General features: G+C 39.9%; 1 protein-coding gene and 1 long non-coding RNA gene across 6 annotated transcripts in view; both read right to left on the reverse strand.

Annotated features, from left to right (window-relative positions):
• Nucleotides 1–18524, reverse strand: part of LOC142915954 (uncharacterized) — an 86225-nt gene extending 67701 nt beyond the window's left edge. The window contains exon 1 of the long non-coding RNA XR_012936165.1: nt 12–18524. This is a non-coding gene — a long non-coding RNA (uncharacterized LOC142915954). The remainder of the gene's footprint in view (nt 1–11) is intronic.
• LOC116939054 (transmembrane protein 132E-like) overlaps nt 1–20016 on the reverse strand; it is a 456039-nt gene that overhangs the window by 388744 nt on the left and 47279 nt on the right. The gene's annotated exons all lie outside the window — the stretch shown is intronic.

Here is a 20016-nt window from a genome sequence, read left to right on the forward strand (position 1 = left end):
GCTGAGTCTACCTAGGGGAGGCCGAGGACCGGTTCAGATAATCGTCACTGATGTTGGCTGTGAGCGGGAATCGAACCCGGGTCGCCAGGTTTGTAGCGCCGCTACACGACCGCTCCCTATTACATCACACACGCACAGACACACACACACAAACTGTGTGGATAATGTATTGAAATGCTTCATACTGTTGTGTGCACTTAAATCAAGAGAGGTTCAGTAGGAGTAATTTTTAACGGTTTCATGGTTAAAAATGTAATTGCCTAACATACTAGTTTTCATAAATAAATTTCCCTAAACATGTGTTGGTCAATTTCACAATATTAAACTGAATAATATGAAATTGAACAACAAATGTACCATGTGCTTTTTTATGATGAACTTCTTACCTCCAATGTCGTACAATGTATTTTGTAAAGCATACGATTATTCAGTACTGTACTCCACGACTGCCATCTATATTATTGAAGACCGGGAGAGAAAAAAAACATTCCTAATGGGATTACATTTTGAAACATTTCCATTTTAGACCCTCATACCGAAATGACTTTGCTGATTACCGAACCAACAAAAAATACATGTCTTGTTTTTATAATTTTATTATATTAGAACATCGATGTTGTAGCTGTGTTTTATTGCAAATGTAAGATAATCCATCACACGAAAAGGGAACGTGAAGCCCCGGTGAGCGTAGGAGTGAAAGTGGGTGTCCTGCTAATAACGACGCAAGTAAAAAAAATACAATTTTAAATACTCCGTATTTTCTGTCCCATTCATTTCTCATGCACTGCAGCAAAATTCACAACATTGTAGGTGAATGAATGTGAACAGTATGCAAGGTTGCTGATACAAGTAAACGCATTTAGAGCAATCACATTAGCTGCACAGAAAGATGTGATGCTTCAGTATAGTGATGACAGCCTGTATATTAATGATGCAGGTAGATATGAAAAGTAATGCAATATATTGCCCACGTCATTTAAAAAAAGGCTGTTGGCCACTGTAAATGAATAATGACACAGCTGCAGTGATTTTTTTTTTTGCCACCATGAAGGACAATGAGATCACATAATTCTCCATTCACAAGCTCCATCCACAGAAATGGACCGAGGTTGAAACTCAATTGACCATTCACAGGCTTCCCCACCCCACTTCACTGTCCATTTTATTTAATTATTTTTCGATCAGGTTGCATTAAACCCTGCAAAAGGGAGTTTTAACCTTTTATTGGAAGACATTTAAAGCCAACTTGAACCGAGCTGACCCATGACCCTCACATTTAAGCGTGCCTATAAATTTTCAGAAATGGTGGCTCCACTCCCATACCAACAAAAAAGCAATGTTCTGACTGCGAGAGTCGTCGGCCACTTCCCTGAAGAAACACCCCCCTCCCTGGATAACCTTTGACACTCCTCACCCCTACCTCCAACCTTGCACACAAGGACAACCCACACACGAAGGGAAGCCGATTAGTGCTGGATACATTCGTGGCTCAGTTTTATACGTGCACGAAATTGTGTCCCTTACGGTGAGAATCTGACCTGTGAAGAGGGCTGTTTGGGGATTCATTGTCGTGAACCACGAAACGCACCTTCGTGAGAGCATGGCGCCAGTGTGATTCACAAAGTGGCCATGAGGCCGCTGACTAACACGGAAGCGCATTCGCCTCGTCAACACGAGGTTTGTGTGTTGATGAGGCGCGCCCCATCCGCTTCATGGTGGATGTTAAAGAATTTTAGCTTCATTTGCATCATTGGCAATAGCAAGGGCATTTTTGTGCCGGTGTCAGTCTAAATTTGCCAGATAACAGTTTCAGTTTCTTTATTTTGGTATAGCCCTGTGAGCCATTCGACTCTTGAATTGGGTGCAACCACAACAAAAAAAACACGAACAGGAAAACATCTTAAAGTGACTATGTGAGTGTGCAAACAGAAAATACATGAAAAAACAGCAAAAATATTCCTGGAAAAAAAAGCACCGTACACCATCGTTGTGTGCAAAAAATCTCAGTGGGATGCAAGTCAAACAACCAGAACAAAACTTAGATTAAGGGCATCAGTCTAACTCCGTACTACAATAAAACACACGTCCAAACCAAAAAACGTTTTCGAAATCACCAAACAATAAAGCCATAATTGCAACGTAACAGTAATCATAGGAATGACCGAATTTTTACAATAAACTACATAAATAACATGTAACACCAAATCCTAGAGCCATAGCTGGCTGCATGAGTTACAGTGAGGGAAAAAAGTATTTGATCCCCTGCTGATTTTGTACATTTACCCACTGACAAAGAAATAATCACTCTATAATTTTAATGGTAGGTTTATTTGAACAGTGAGACAGAATAACAACAAAAAAATCCAGAAAAACGCATGTCAAAAATGTTATAAATTGATTTGCATTTTAATGAGGGAAATAAGTATTTGACCCCCTCTCAGATTCCAAACTCTCCACCATGGCCAAGACAAAAGAGCTCTCCAAGGATGTCAGGGACAAGATTGTAGACATACACAAGGCTGGAATGGGCTACAAGACCATTGCCAAGCAGCTTGGTGAGAAGGTGACAACAGTTGGTGCGATTATTCGCAAATGGAAGAAACACAAAAGAACTGTCAATCTCCCTCGGCCTGGGGCTCCATGCAAAATCTCACCTCGTGGAGTTGCAATGATCATGAGAACGGTGAGGAATCAGCCCAGAAGGATCTTGTCAATGATCTCAAGGCAGCTGGGACCATAGTCGCCAAGAAAACAATTGGTAACACACTACGCCGTGAAGGACTGAAATCATGCAGCGCCCGCAAGGTCCCCCTGGTCAAGAAAGCACATATACATGTCCGTCTGAAGTTTTCCAATGAACATCTGAATGATTCAGAGGACAACTGGGTGAGAGTGTTGTGGTCAGATGAGACCAAAATGGAGCTCTTTGGCATCAACTCAACTCGCCATGTTTGGAGGAGAATGAATGCTGCCTGAGGTCAAATTTGTTTTGTGTCACCCTGTGCCCAGAGGAACAGCTGCCACTGGGGGTGCCCTTTTAAATGTTTGAGAATATGTTTAATGTAAAGCACTCCACGACGCCCGCAGTGTACTGTACACGCTATATCGAAAACAAACAATAGCCTTTATTACGACAGAAAAGTTTGAGTTACAAAGCACGAAGCACACGTGTACGGCACATGTCTGTACATTTTGTGTTTTCGAGCAATATAATGAATTATAATACCGTTACTGGCCAGGTGGCTCAGCGACAGAGTGAGCCGCTCATAACGGGAAGTCTGTGAGTTCAAATCCTGGTTCGGGGTTGAATTATCCCATACATCATCTGGGGTGTATCAAATTTCTACCACTTTATCAACAGTGGTTATCTTATGGGGAGACGTGTGCCACCCAAAAGATTGTGGAATTACCACCACTGTTTCAGGGCATTAAAATAGGAGTTGAGGACTGCCTCACTGCTCATTTGAGCAGGAATTCATTTTGACTTGGAATATGAGAAGACCCCATTAAGTGGCAGAACAAAAGATGTATTAGCTGAGATTCAACAACAGATTTGGAGCACATTACTTCAATCATTGTGTTTCACAAATAATCAGTGGTCTATGATAAAACTGGTTTCGTAAATTGGATTTGTTTTGTATACATGTTTGTGATTGTTGCTCTACCTTATTTAGTCACTCTGTCGTATACATTTCCTTCGTGTTCAATTTTCACCTCATTTGTTAAAATTTTCTAACATGTTAAGGGTTTGTCCCTAATATCTTGATCTTTATTTCCTTGTTTCCTCAATGTATGTTCAATCTCTTATGTGCCTTTATATCACAGGTCTCTCTTGGTAAGAAACGTGCAGTTTGAAAGGGCTCTCACCTCGTTTCAACATAATTCATTTGACTGACTCACTGACTGGTTAATGGTATAAGAAATAATATTGCAGACATATTTCAGGACTTCTAAGCACAAGCTTGGTGAAAATGTAATTGACATTACTTACCTACACTTTGTTCTACCGAAGCATCAGTGTTATTTGTACACATTGAAAATGTATGCAAACTCCATAATAACTGAGCACTGCATGCGTGACATTTTACGTCGAATACGAAAATTGCAGGTCAACCACCAAATAAAATACCAGTGGGCAGTTTGGAGAAAGAATCTCCCTTTGGGCTTCATTTGCGATTTAGCCCTCAATTTATGGTGTGCGAGGAAACGAAAGAAAATTTATTGAAAAAAACAATTAAGGTGCCATATTATACGATGTGCATGGAACATCCACAGACCCCCAGACCCTATTATTTTAAGGGCGGTATAGGAAAATGTACTTTTAGCCGTCACATTGTTACGCTAATGAAATAAATGCCAGATGTATAAATGATTCCACTTATAGTGCACTATAACTTGTGCCATTGGTTGATTTTAGTGGTCCAGATTATACCACTGTGGTGCCGGCAAAACACCGATCACAATCGTGAATCGAGCAGCAAGGGTGACGTCATCATTTATTTATGACGTCACCCTTAATCATGACGTCACCCTTGCTGCTCTATTTAAGACCGGGAGCAAGTGGAGGGCTTCACCATTCTGGCAAATTGCCCGATGCTGGATGTAATTACCAGCGAAACGTCGTACTCAAAAATTGTAAATGATGTTAAATCACTCTTCAACACACCGGTGGACTAAAGCAGTTAACTATTTGTCTTTTGTAAACGTGGCACATGTTTTACTGTTTGGCAGTGTTTGGGTGGTGGAGGGTTACGACACATTTATAAATAACGCGATCTAACCCAAAAACGTTTATTATGAATAATATTGATCGCGAAATCCTACGTGTTAAACTGATTCTAACTGATATTCTTAGTTTTTTCGGTAAAGTCACGTTGAAGAGAAACAACAAAATAACAAAATATATATAAAACAATAAAAAATTCTCACGACGTTTCGACCATAACTCAAACGGTCATCATCGAAACGTCGTGAGAATTTTTTATTGTTTTATATATATTTTGTTATTTTGTTGTTTCTCTTCAACGTGACTTTACCGAAAAAACTAAGAATATGAATTACTGCAGTCACGAAAGCTTTAAATCAAAATTTGATTCTAACTGGTTAAATAATTAACTTCGAATAATAAATAGCCAAAGTGCACCAACACCTTTAAATCTCAGGACTACCGTGCACAAACTGGTATCTGCTATTCAGTTACACTGCAGTTTGCGTTGGAAATTCACATCCAAGGAAAAATGCAATCTGCTAATGCACAAACGTTCCTCTGGGAACAACAGAGAGAGAGAGAGGAGTGGTGTGCTTTGTAAGCAAAGCTATAGCTCACTTTCTTTCAGCCATCACACTCCACTGACCTGCCAGCTCCCAGCTCCATCTCAATCACTGCCTTAGATGGCAAATCCGGCTTTCTAGCATATTTCATTAGCGAAAGTTGCATTCCTCACCCGTCACCACGGAACAACTTTCTCTCTGCAATCAAATGGACACAAACACTAAAACAATTATATCCGCAGTGTGCAATTTGGATAATGGCATTGACTACTTTAGCCCATTATCTAGTCAATTAATATAACGAATGATATTAAATTGACAGCAATTAACTGTCACCCGGAGACGTAGCTTGACTTTATCTCTTTAATGTTGGCGAAATATTTCGTAATTTTTGAGAACCAAAATTACGCTCCTTTTCAGGCAAAAATATAACGTGATACTAATAATCAACACCGTAGTGTTTTAGAAAATATTGTTGATTATACATATTCCAAATATAAAAACATTATTTAGTTTTTTCTCTAGATAAAACAAATGCTGTATATTACGTTTTAATTATATTTTGAACAGCTAATATTTTCATGCAGCTTGCAACCTCAACTTTTGTTCAAAAACAACCTAAAAATATATAATTTAGTGAAAGCCATAGACGTGATATTTTCTTATCCTGTGCATAAATCTCAGAGCAATGTCTTCTTTTACACAAGATTTTACTTTGCCAAGGTGAAAATCACCCCTCAACACGTGACAAACATTTTAAACAGAACAAGGAGGGGGGGGGGTATCATACAATAAAATCTAACATAAAGTTCCATGGTGAGATATAATCAATATTAATATCAAGCATTCACGCTGCAATCAAATACTAGTTTAATCTAATGAGGAGAGTCCAATCTGCAAAGCATTAAACTTTAGCAGCATTGCACTTCATATGGACAGCTTGAATACAAACATAATGTACAGTACTCTATTCCTTTATTTAAACGGGTCACAGAGACCTCGTGGTATGGATGTTGTGTGCATATAAACAACTGTCATTTATAAACCGTGAATACACATGTGATGAACACTGCATGGTTTATATCGCCACTCACTGCTGCAAACTATGGCTCCCCTTGCTCATAAGTATCCAAAAAACAGATGAAAGTTCATGGCAAGGAGCATTCGTCATGAAATTTAGACTTAAAACTTCCGTGACTGCAGGAATTAATATTCTTGGTTCTTTCGGTGAAGAAGACCGCTTGTGTTGCGATCGAAACGTCGTGGGTTGTTTGCTTTTAATTTTGCTTTCTATCTACGTGACTTCACCGAAAGAACCAAGAATATTAGTCATAAAAGATGCGTGACCCTTAACAGTTCTGATAATTAACTGCCTAATGCAATGTGATACTGTATGAATTAATGCATTTTCATATGGTGGTATATTTGTGTAACTTTATTTTAATAAAAAGCAACTATAAACACTGCCAAGCACCAGTGAAGGATACATGACATGAAATAATTAAAAAGCGTCCTTCTCAAGGAAGGCCGAAAAGTTGTAATCAATATAAGTTAGCAAAAACAGACAAGGTAACAAAATGCCTCGAACAAGTTTGCGAAACAAAATGATTGTCCGAGGCACGCAAATTTAAAGCAGTATAACTATAAACTGAGGGGTGTTATTCAAGGCATATCGAGATCAAAATGGTGAAAGAGGTGAACACAAGCCGGATGGAGTGTCTGTGGAAAACTTAACTTGATCATGAAAAACAGAAAACCAGTGTGCTGGCAGTGCATATTTCCTTCTATGACATATTGGTCTAATACAGGGACACTAACTATGACAATGGATCATGAGGCCTCCTTTGCCAGTACCAAAGTATACTTATAGGGTTTTTTCCCCTTTTTTCTGGCAACAAAACTGACACCTTTTGCAAGGAATCATGTTTACATTAACCATAATACTTGCAGTCAAAATGCAAACAAAACAAAAACCAATACTCTGATAATGTATGCATTGTCTTTGAAACTCATTGGTCTACACCACAGACAGCTTTTCTTAGAGCCTAGTCTCATATGGCGTCATCTGGTCGAACACTCTAATAAAAGCAGTTCCTGGTGTGGTCCAAGGAGTTTCAAATACAATGCATAAATTATCAGAGTTGTGTTTTTGTTTGCATTTTGACTGCGAGTATTGTGGTTAATGTAAACATGATTCCTTGCAAAAGGTGTCAGTTTTGTTGCTAGAAAAAAGGGGGGAAACCCTATTAGTATTAAAATGGAATCAAAGCTGAGAATAAACAAGGATGCATGCATAGATGCCTACAGGGAATTACACTTTGAGACGGAAAAAGTAACACATGGATCAGGGAACAAATGCAAATCAGAGACATTGTATTGATTGTTAAGAGAGATAGGTTGGTATGGGCAGGACACATTTTGAGAAGGGATGATAGCGGGCGGGTGAGACTAGTAATGGAACGATAACCAAAGGATAAATTATACTGGAGAGGATGAACACCATGGAGATGGCACAAAATAATTAGAGCATGCGCAGGATCAAGATAGATAATGTAATTGCAAGTCTCAGAGAGATTTGAAAAATGGATAGTGAAAATAAAATTGTACAAAAACTAAAATGTACACACAAAAAGCATTGGGATGTACACACTGAAAATTACAGAGATAGACAGAAGAACATGGAAATTGGAGAGCGATTCTAAATAAGATACTTCATATTGAATGTTAAGGAAATGAACACAATACAGTAGCAACCAATAATTCCCCTTCACATATCTGTCTCTCCACATGAATAAATATAGGTATTTCTTACCCGACCCATCAGCAGCACGGCCTTCTGGGAGTGGATTATTTCAGCATTGTTTCAAGACGAGAAAACACTGAACCCGTTTCGACACACAGCGTCTTATCGGCAGAATTGGGCTAGCTTGAAAAAATGCTGGTGATCTGCCAAACGTAAGTGCAAGTACTATTGCCCTTACGCTATGGGTTCGCAGTTTGATGAAACATTAGATAAAACATGACTCAAAATCATAATTTGCATCGTTGTGGGAGAACATAAATAACACAATTTTACAAGAAAAGGAAGTGGGCTTGGTCAGGATACACTGCTAATAGGGGTGGTGGCTGACGAACGGGACTCGCAATGGAATGGCAGCCAAATGAGATACCATGCACAGGAGGATGACCACCACCACCACGGAGATGGAGCAATGAGATATATTATTGTGCAGAGTAAAATAGATTGTGGCATCGCAGAAACTTGAGGCTTTGAAATGGAATTGGGGAGGCTTCATCCAGCAGTGGCTAGATAATAACCGATGATGAGAGCATGATTACAAATATGAAAGGCATTGTTTAGGCAACTGAGGGTAGCTTGTGAACTCATAATAGTAATCAAAACGATGTTCAATTTATACCAGGCACAACATTTGTGCAGTGAGTCACAACACATGTCAGAGGCATCAGAGGGTGTGGAAAATGTGTAAAAACCCATCGACCTTCAAAACAAGGCAATAACGCTCAGTGGTTAAATACCGTTGTTCATCCTTGTATTAACATTTAATGTTGAACTAACAATGGACATACAAAGAATAAACTCCAGGTATAGATCGAGCATTATATTTGCACAGTCAATTACTTTAACAGCCACTGCACACTACAAAGTATTGCTTCATTTGCCAAGCCTGGTGTGTAATTGGGTCCACTTAATTTGACCCCACATAGTTTACTCTGTTCAGTGTACCCTGACAACCCATAGTCCCTTGTGTAGTCATTATCATATACAGTGCACCTTGTAGCATTCACATCAAGCATATTTTTGTGACAATTAAGAAATTACATGTATTAATGTGAGTGCAATATTTATTTGAAATTGCACTATTTCATGTACACTCATAATTAAAACCTCCTGTTAAAGTAATACCTTGAGTGTGATTTCAAGTTTATATCGATGAATACAGCATACCATTGTTCATGCATGAAATGTTGAACATTAGATTTTTTTCACGAGATAATTCGCATTTATTGTATGATACAGAACTCCCCTTATCTGCACCAATGAGGGGTAGAAATCTCGCACATCTTGTCATTTGTGGACCATCCACATTTCTTTATACTCAACGGATCCGTAAAAATAAAAACGATTATACAGGATAACAGGATTAATTTGTTACCCAACTACTCTTATTCATGAAACAGTAACTGGAAATAAATTCTAGACGAAGAATAATGTCATGGTATATAAATAAAGAAAACATGGCACGAGAACATGCACAGAACATATCAAACTGAACATACATTTATATGCAATCGTGTAGCAAAGAGCAAGAGCAGAGAATTAGTATTTTATGGGTAATAAATGTATCAAAATGTTCCTGGCATGCATAAATAATAGCAAGGCCTCTCCGGATAATAGAGATAATCACTACCATCACTCCAATTGTCGGAAAATCTGATGGTTAATTGACAACGATGCAAATGAAGATCATGAAAATGGTCATCAATTGTTGCCATCACTCTTACCAGTTACTGTGACTGCTAGCGTGACAGCTTACTGGGACAGACATCAGACAGGCACCCAGAGACGTTGACATCCATATGTCCTGTACCCAATATAAGAAATATACAAGACGTTATCAGGCATCGGTGCCGATTGTGCAACGACTGTGGGATAATAATGATGAAGATCATTGCAATAAGATTTTGGACTCAATTACCTAACTCGAGAACCTTTTGGCACAAAGCATGCATCTTCTCATCCTGTTCTGCACAATATGTGTGAATAAGTGCATGTGTGGAGCAGTAGTGTAGCGCTTAAAGCGCTGTGCTATGACCCGAGTTCGATTCCCACTCACGGTCAACACCAGTGAAAATTATTTAAACCGGTTCTGGGCCTCTCCTAGGTTGACTCAGCCTCAAATGACTACCTGTGTAAACATCGCCACTAGGGAGACAAAGGTGGTCGGGCGTAGTGCTGGCCACCCACCCCCTGGTGTACCGTGCTGGCCTTCATAGGTGCTCGCTAGCTGCACTTTCCGGTCGGGGCGAATGGCGGCAATGGCGGTAAAAATCTGAACCCTGTCTGGGCCTCCTCGAGGTCGACTCAGCCTGAAGATGCCGACACGGGGCTTTGTGTGAGATCGGCCTCTGTGGAGGAGGCTCGTGAAGGACGCTGCTACTGGGCAGCTGGAGGCAGTCGCCCTCCAACAACAACGGAGGGCGGAGGAGCGACGCTCACAACAAAGAGCGGAGCGCCGGGTGGCTAAAGCACAGCAGGGAAATGTGAGCATGAGGAAGACGACGTTTTTGCCACCCAATGGTGTGCAAGGTGCTGCTTGTCCATTCAAAGACGCCGCCTTCGTTGGTCGTAATACGCATCTCATGATGCTATGGCTGCAAAGTTTGGTCGTACATGTCATGTATATCGTTTATTGTTAAATTGGAAATCACAGTTCCTGTGATCACTGTTACATTGTTTTTAGAGCTTTATTTTGGTGATTTCGAAAAGGTTCTGGTTTAGCCATATTTGTTTGTTGTAGTACACAGAGTTAGACTGGTAACTATAATCTAATGGTTGTTATTGTTTGACTTGCATCCCACTGGGATTTTTGCACACAGCGTTGATACGCGGTGCTTGTTCGGGAAGACTTTGCTGCTTTTTCCTGGATTTTTCTGTTGCGCGTAGTCACTTTAAGACGTTTCTTGTTCATGTTTTTGTTTGTTGCGGTTGCACCCGATTCAAGAGCCGAATGGCTCACAGGGCCATACCTAATAAATGAACTGAACTGAAGAGTCTGTTAAGGCTATACACGGGATCTTTGTTTTTGTGCGTGGGCAGCGATAGTGTAGCGGTTCGCGTGCTACGCTACAAACCCAACGACCGGAATTAAATTCCCACTCAATGCCAAAAATTCTGCTGAATATTTGAACCGTTCCTGGGCCTCCTTTAGGTCGACCGAGCCTTAAATCGGTACCTCGAGTAGTATGCAAACACCAACACTGGGGAGACAAAGGAAGGGTGGTGTTGGACACCCACCCCCCTCGTGTGTTGTTGGCCTTAATAGGTGCTCGCGAACAGACCCTCCCTCAACAGTCTATTATGACCTTACGGGGGTCTTTGTCTTGTTGTGGTTTTTGTAGAGTTTATACGATCTCCCCATATTCTGCATGGATTTCCTCCGGGTTCTCTAGTTTCCTTCCATGGCTAAAAACACAGAATGTGTTAGCCAAACATGCCAGTTCAGAAAATAGTCGTTGAACTCAGTGTAGCTTTCCTAGATAAATAAGTAATTATTAATAACTAGACATGGTGATGAGAATAATTACTGTTATTGTCTTCACTGCAATCTCTAGTAAGTTTATTAAAGTCCTCCCCCTCTGACCACCCATCAGTGTAGATGGTACACCTGAGTCGATCGGCAGGTGACGTGAGGTGAGGCAAAGAGTGGATAGTCCCAGTCTTCAAAAATATCTGGTCAATAGAGGGGCTCTTGAGAGCTCCGTCTAGTGGAGACCCTTCCACTTACAATGGTGTGAGCAAGCAAATTGCAGCGCCGCACCTTTACATTATTCTTAACTCTTAAATGCTGGGCAATTCCTGCAGGAATCGTACCCTAATAACGCAATTACACCGTAGATGACCCCTTTGGGAATTGGGAATCCTATATGTGCAATTTCCATATTATAATCTCCATTCTCTTGAATGTGATTTCTATGGGGATTCTTCTGTACAAATGATAATCCAGTCAAATCACATTTGTTGAAATACAGACGCAGGAATTAACAATGAAAATAATGGGATTCTCCGAGAGCTTAAGTATAGTCCTGTGCAATCTCCATTCATTAAATTGTGCATGTTTACATCAACATGCAAATGAAAGGCGATGGATCAGTTGAATTCCCATTAATTTCAATAGCAATTCCACAAGAACAGCCAGGCCCCACGGAGCCCTCCCGTCTTGCCTGAACATCATACCAAGTTTTGCACAGCTCGATTCCACCCATCCAAATTCCAAATGGGATCATATTTAACTCAAATTATCAAATTACTTTATAGGCTGATAACCATGAGATTCGACCGTACCATTTTCGTCTCGATTTTTTTTGTATATGTTTCAGAAAAAATGTCAGTCAAAAGTACATGCAAACAAAGACAAAGATCCCCCATACATAACCTTAATAGGCTGCTGGGCCAAGTGCTGTTGGCGAGCACCTATGAAGGCCGGTTCAAATAATCGTCACTGGTGTTGACCGTGAGCAGGAATCGAATTCGGGTTGCCAGGTTCATAGCGCAGCACGCTAACTACTACACTACCGCTCCACAGAAAAAATATGTTAATCAAAAGTACATGCATACTACATGTGTACATGCACACATGCAGTGCTGGATGAGGGCCTCCCCATGAGTCTTGCGGGGTTTTTGATCCTACTGGTCAATGAATGTTGGTGTTGAGACCATCAATGTTTGAGCATAGAAATACAGTATATGAGATCAGGTACAACCCAGATGTATTTGTCATAAGCCAACAAAAAGTAGAATATTATGATGGTGAACAGGATTACTTTTCATTTATTTTTTTCCTAAGTGCAGCTTATAAGCACATTGTTTTCATAGGTAAACTAAAATACACCACAGACTAAAACGTGTTGGCATCACTCGAGGCTTTTTTATGTAACATGACCCAAAAAAGTCATTGCAATAACAGGCTTAAAGCAGCAATAACATTAGCCATCCGCCCAAACAACAAAAGCATGACTTCATCACTATGCATGTATATGGAAAGGTGAGGTTACCAAGTGATATGTAAATAACGCTCTACTTTTGGGTTTTATACCTTATGCTGTAATGAAAGTTAAAATATCACAACTATTCATAAGGTACAGCAGAGTCTCGTTAAACTATTTAATCTTTAACTAATCCTAATTTTTATTGAATACTTGCCATCAACCCAAATAATAAATATATGGGGTCGAGTACATACTTTAGCCAAGAGGAAGATTTACTAAATATGGGAAAACTGCCAAAATGACTTACAATTTCTGGTACTTTAGTAATTTTCCCTCCACCATTTTTGTTAGGGCAGGGGGGAAAGTGTATTGTGCCAAAATGTAGCATTTCAATGTCAAGGCAAATTTAATATAGTCAAGCACTTCATAGTGGAGTATGCAACGTCAACTTTTTTCACACGGCACGTACTGTATTTGCAAAGAAAGCTCTACAAGTGAAGTATTTCAATGATTGTGCCCACTGATAATAATAATAATGTTCAGAATCTGGCAGCCAGTGTATCTCACTAAATAATGAGACGTACAAGTAGAAGCCATATAGAGTGGAAGATGACCACATACAGGTTGCAGCCCTGGTTATTCAAGATTGTGGCAATATGTTGGTCTTCTTCTTCCCCTCGTTGTTAAATTAATAAATAAATAAGCAGTACTTTGAGCAACTCTTAACATAAAGTATAACCACAGAAAAAAACACAAAAATCATGCACCTTACCTTACTGTAATAAATCATTATCGTCGTCCTCGTCATCAGCCTTGCTCTATCTACTGCTGGATGAAGGCCTTTCCAATCCATCACCATCTCTTATTTTGTCATTACTACACTTAATAACATACGTTTCCAACATATCCAAGCATATTGATGTCAATTTACTAGACTTTGAGCTTAGCTGTTATACATTGGCATGAACAATAAGGCCTCAAACAAACCATGCCCTACTTATTGTCTATAAGTACAGCTCGAGTCTTTGTAAATTCGCACTATTTTACTGACGGGTTTTTATTTTCCACTGAGCTATACAGCTATTTTTCAGAAGCGACCTGGCCACAAATGATAGCTCAGTGAAGTGACTTATCACATGGAAATGAAGCCACATGACCACAGGGAGAACACGCCAACTCCAAATATACAGGATTCAGGGTGGGGATCGAACCCACAACCTCCTACATACCAGGTGAGAGGGTTAACATCTCGCCACCGTGGCAATTCCGTTTTCCAACTAGAAAACAAAAAACGTGTCGACACTGTTTCGATGGCAGGGTACCAGGGCACAGAATGCCTTGATGATTTAGCGAATTATTATGAACTGTACAGGTCACATGAACAAGATGGGCATAGTCGGCAACCAGCTCGTTACAGTAGCTATCTTGAGTCTGACTCAGGTTGTACCATGCTGGCTTCCAATTATTGCCTTGAGACCACAGTGCTCACCTGTCATATTTCAGTACCAGTGATAGTTTTAAAAAATAGATGAAAGCTAACATTAATTTTCCTCACTTCCCTTAAATTTCTGTAGAAAATGATAATTGTTTTATTTAAAACAGCCATGCATGCTTTACACGCATTTGTTGTTAACACGGTCATAAATGTCCATCGCATCTAATTTATTTCTTAGTGAGTGGGCAGAAGAGTGTTCCAGTGGAAAGATGGTTTAACCATACTAGACAGACATGCGTTCAATTCCTGACTCGGATGCCTTTCCGTGGGGAGTTAGTTTGTTCTCCCCCTGTTCTGCATTGGTTTATTCCGTGTTCTTCGGTTTCCTCCCATAGCTAAATCATACAGTGTTATTGGTGTTGTTCAAATATCCAAATGCAAGTGCCCCCTGGAAAAAAAATAGTTATTGTACTCAATGTGGCTTTTCTTCATAAATAACTGACTAATACATTCTAACGATGTCCAGTATGGTATTGCACAAACACATCAACATAAAAACATGCTTTGACAATGGAAAAGGGTCTTCAATTTAGGTGATATGATGATCGTATACAAATGCCAGTGAAATCTTTGCTGCTAGAAAAATTCTTCAAATTTCAAGTCAGCACTTTGTCTTTTTTAATAAGTTATTTAACATATTCATACGGTATACATAATTCACCATTATAAACCACACTGACTATTATGTTACTGCATACTTTGCAATGTCGGTAACTTCTTTTGGATGTAATTATGCACATCCATGTGGTGCATTATACGACTTTACATTCCACGACAGGCGAAGAGCATACATAATGTGTCCTCTTATAATGCGATTGGAACTATAAAATTAGTTCAAGGACATTTTTTAAATAAAAATCTTTGAGCAATTTTTAGATAAAATTTTCGAGTGCTGTTTCCACAAAAAAAAACTCTTAAGAGAAGTCACAAGGACATCCATCAACGTGGAGTTTTTCAATACATGCACAATGTTGTACACAGCAAAAATAAATATAAAAAAATCAGACTTAACGGTTTTCTCCAAGCGTATGTACAGTATTTGGCAGCTCATATTATGCATATGTGTGGCCAATAATAGCAATGACAACCTCTTGACATTGACCATATGCATGTTTATGAACTTTGTCACGTTTCTAAAACACCTTATAAACGTATACATTGAAAATAATTTACCAACAATACTTACAATTAGAGGCCTGAATACAAGTCAACCCTTCTGTTTGGGTCATTCTCAAGGAATGTATGTCTCACCAGCCCAGCAACCTCTATTGCCCTTTGTGTCCAGACACGCTGATGGTTACCATAGGGTTATTGCGTTTGTATCATCAGTTGACAAATCCATACATGCAAAAAATCACGTATTGTTGAATGAGAAAAACATGTGACATTGATCTACTGTTTTAAAACTAATTTGTCAGGCATGTTATGTTTACAGCACATTTGTGACGAATTAGCTGAGGAAATGTAGAGCACGCTCCAGGTGGTGCACTTACCAGAACATTCTAAAATGTTTGTTTACCAAAGCAGCTTAATTGGTAGGAACAACAGCTGTTAATTGAAACCTAAACTGAATCTTTCGTCACGTTTTAAAGATTTCGCAGCGACGTGATAACACTTCATTGGCAGTCACAGCCATCAACACAATTGCTTAATCTTTCACTTAGTGGGCCTTACGATTATTGATACATACATGTTTTTTATATATATAACGCATGCTCTGCAATAGAGTGGTAACCATTGACATCTGCGATCATTAACTCAGCAGTGTAATCCTTCAGAGTTAGCAGGCCCACCATTGTACATACAGTATACGCAAACAAAGGGCCCTGCTTGCATTTTTCACTATCATCAGTAATTGGTGCTGCATTAGGCATTTACTGCATGCAATGCAACACCCATGCCAATATGCACACAGGCATGCCTCGTGTCGAAATGCGCATATTAATTTCCATTCTCATTCGAAAGTAAATTAATTTTGCACACATGCAAGGGGGGTGCATACAGAAGGGACCTGAATTGCATCGTTTCTAAACTTACAAATATTGTTTTGCATGTAAATGAGGCTTACATATATATTTAAGGGCTATTCTGTGTTATCGAGCACACACAAGCTCAAATTAATATGCATGTTTCGACAATATGAATGTATCCATGTACCGTGCATAAATAAATGCAAATTAATCCAGTCGGGATGTGTCAATCAAAAATGTCAGAATAAGTCTTGTTTTTAGACTGGAGGAATCCGATGAGCTATGAAGCTCTTTTTCACAGATGCCCAGTAGTTTCACAGAAGTCATGTGTTAAATACAAGGAGGCATTGCTTTGCACTATGACTTTACCCCGACCGTGCATTACTAAATTATGAATGCAGGATACATGTCACGATGCAGTATTATGAACCAAGTGACAGGAGTTTGATTCTTGGTCAAAGTTAACAACAGGGGCAATTTATATGTGAACCCGTTCATGGACTCCTTCACCTACATCAACCAGAATCATAAACTGTATTTATACTGGAGGAATCTGATGAGCTGTGAAGCTATTTTTCACAAATATCCAGTATAGCCTGCACTGACCAGCATGGTGAAGGAGAGTCAAACACCCCCCCCGCCCCCCAATTACACGGGGAAACTTTCATCCACCACAGGATTAACATGCGAATTTCCATCTGCATCCTAAATTAAATAGATAGTTGTCGATATAAGAATACCAAACAGTGAGCAATGTTCATATACATTAGTGGTTCTGAGTCAGGAGTGAAATTCCAAATTCTTATGACAAAAGCCACTTTCTCCATAATACAAGCATTATTAACTTCCCACTACGTGGTGCCCCATTTGATCAATCCCAGAGTTGGCGTGGGCTGAGCTGACCACCAGGCAGATTTTATTTCAATAACTTTTGTTCGCGAGTCATTGCAAACATGTTCGAATCGATTGTTTTTCACACATTGCTGATAAGCACATACAGTAGAAAATACATGTGATGTTCTGCATGTGCACCATCATCATCGTCCTCATCAGCCATGATCAATCCACTGCTGGATGAATACCTCCACAAGCCTTTACCATCTCTCATTAATCTCCAAAGTAATAGTCCACCTAGCACCTGTACATTTGCATTCGTTCAGTGAAGAATGGCTAAACGACTTTTAAAGTTGCTACAGTGAGGGAAAAAAGTATTTGATCCCCTGCTGATTTTGTACGTTTGCCCACTGCCGAAGAAATGATCAGTCTATAATTTTAATGGTAGGTTTATTTGAACAATGAGAGACAGAGTAACAACAAAAAAATCCAGAAAAAGGCATGTCAAAAATGTTATAACTTGATTTGCATTTTAGTGAGGTAAATACGTATTTGACCCCCTCTCAATCAGAAAGATTTCTGGCTCCCAGGTGTCTTTTATACAGGTAACGAGCTGAGATTAGCAGCACACTCTTAAAGGGAGTGCTCCTAATGTCAGCTCATTACCTGTATAAAAGACACCTGTCCACAGAAGCAATCAATCAATCAGATTCCAAACTCTCCACCATGGCCGTAAGACCAAATAGCTCTCCAAGGATGTCAGGGACAAGATTGTAGACCTACACAAGGCTGGAATGGGCTATAAGACCATTGCCAAGCAGCTTGGTGAGAAGGTGACAACAGTTGGTGCGATTATTCGCAAATGGAGGAAACACAAAAGAACTGTCAATCTCCCTCGGCCTGGGGCTCCATGCAAGATCTCACCTCGTGGAGTTGCAATGATCATGAGAACGGTGAGGAATCAGCCCAGAACTACACGGGAGGATCTTGTCAATGATCTCAAGGCAGCTGGGATCATAGTCACCAAGAAACAATTGGTAACACACTACACCGTGAAGGACTGAAATCCTGCAGCACCCGCAAGGTCCCCTTGCTCAAGAAAGCACATATACATGCCCGCCTGAAGTTTGCCAATGAACATCTGAATGATTCAGAGGACAACTGGGTGAAAGTGTTGTGGTCAGATGAGACCAAAATGGAGCTCGTTGGCATCAACTCAACTCGCCGTGTTTGGAGGAGGAGTAATGCTGCCTATGACCCCAAGAACACCATCCCCACCGTCAAACATGGAGGTGGAAACATTATGCTTTGGGGGTGTTTTTCTGCTAAGGGGACAGGACAACTTCACCGCATCAAAGGGACGATGGACGGGGCCATGTACCGTCAAATCTTGGGTGAGAACCTCCTTCCCTCAGCCAGGGCATTGAAAATGGGTCGTGGATGGGTATTCCAGCATGACAATGACAAAAACACACGGCCAAGGCAACAAAGGAGTAGCTCAAGAAGAAGCACATTAAGGTTCTGGAGTGGCCTAGCCAGTCTCCAGACCTTAATCTCATAGAAAATCTGTGGAGGGAACTGAAGGTTCGAGTTGCCAAACGTCAGCCTCAAAACCTTAATGACTTGAAGAAGATCTGCAAAGAGGAGTGGGACAAAATCCCTCCTGAGATGTGTGCAAACCTGGTGGCCAACTACAAGAAACGTCTGACCTCTGTCATTGCCAACAAGGGTTTTGCCACCAAGTACTAAGTCATGTTTTGCAGAGGGGTCAAATACTTATTTCCCTCATTAAAATGCAAATCAATTTATAATATTTTTGACATGCGTTTTTCTGGATGTTTGTTATTGTTATTCTGTCTCTCACTGTTCAAATAAACCTACCATTAAAATTATAGACTGATCATTTCTTTGTCAGTGGGCAAACGTACAAAATCAGCAGGGGATCAAATACTTTTTTCCCTCACTGTATCTCATAAATATGTTTATGCATCTACAGTTGTCATTTGTGTACAAAAGCATTGCATTTAAACTCAAAATGACTGGACATTTGTTTCCAGACATTTAGCAGCAATAATTTCAAGTGTCTCGCAAGATGTATGAAGCATGTTTACAGGATTCATGTATCACACATCTGATATGCAAATTATCTTACAAGCCAAAATCACTCATCCATTGTAACATCTAGAAACAAAAAATTAATGTTCAACGAATATGTAATATTAATTCCCAGATATCTGATTAAAGGTGTGCTCATCTAGATATATTTTAATAAAAAGTAGATTACACTTTAAAAGTGTAGAAGTAAAAAATGTTGATATATCTGTAAAAAAAATGTAAACGATGCTGCTATGATGTAACGGTTTAACACAATGGATTTGCAATCCAGAGGTCACCAGTTTGATCTCCTGGTGTGGCACTTGACAATGTGCAAGTTTGAACAACGCGCAAGTTAATTAAATCACCCCACCTCTATCCATCCAGGAGTATGCATGTACGTTGAGCTTCTGTCTCACCATCCATCGCCGACCGTGCCAATCAGCGTATAAATGGGTACACCACAGTTCGGCAGGTCGCTAGGGATGGAGTAAGGTTTGTTGTCCTTCCCCCGCACCTCTGATTAGCACGGTCGGCTACGTACGGTACGAAAGAAGTTCAACACATATGCACATAAGGTACTCCCACCTCTTCCAAGATATATAAGCCAGCACAGAAAAAGAG

The sequence above is a fragment of the Petromyzon marinus genome, chromosome 5 (assembly GCF_048934315.1).
Source record: "Petromyzon marinus isolate PM22_M1 ecotype Great Lakes invasive population chromosome 5, UKy_Petmar_22M1.pri1.0, whole genome shotgun sequence".
Classification (NCBI taxonomy): Eukaryota; Metazoa; Chordata; class Hyperoartia; order Petromyzontiformes; family Petromyzontidae; genus Petromyzon; species Petromyzon marinus.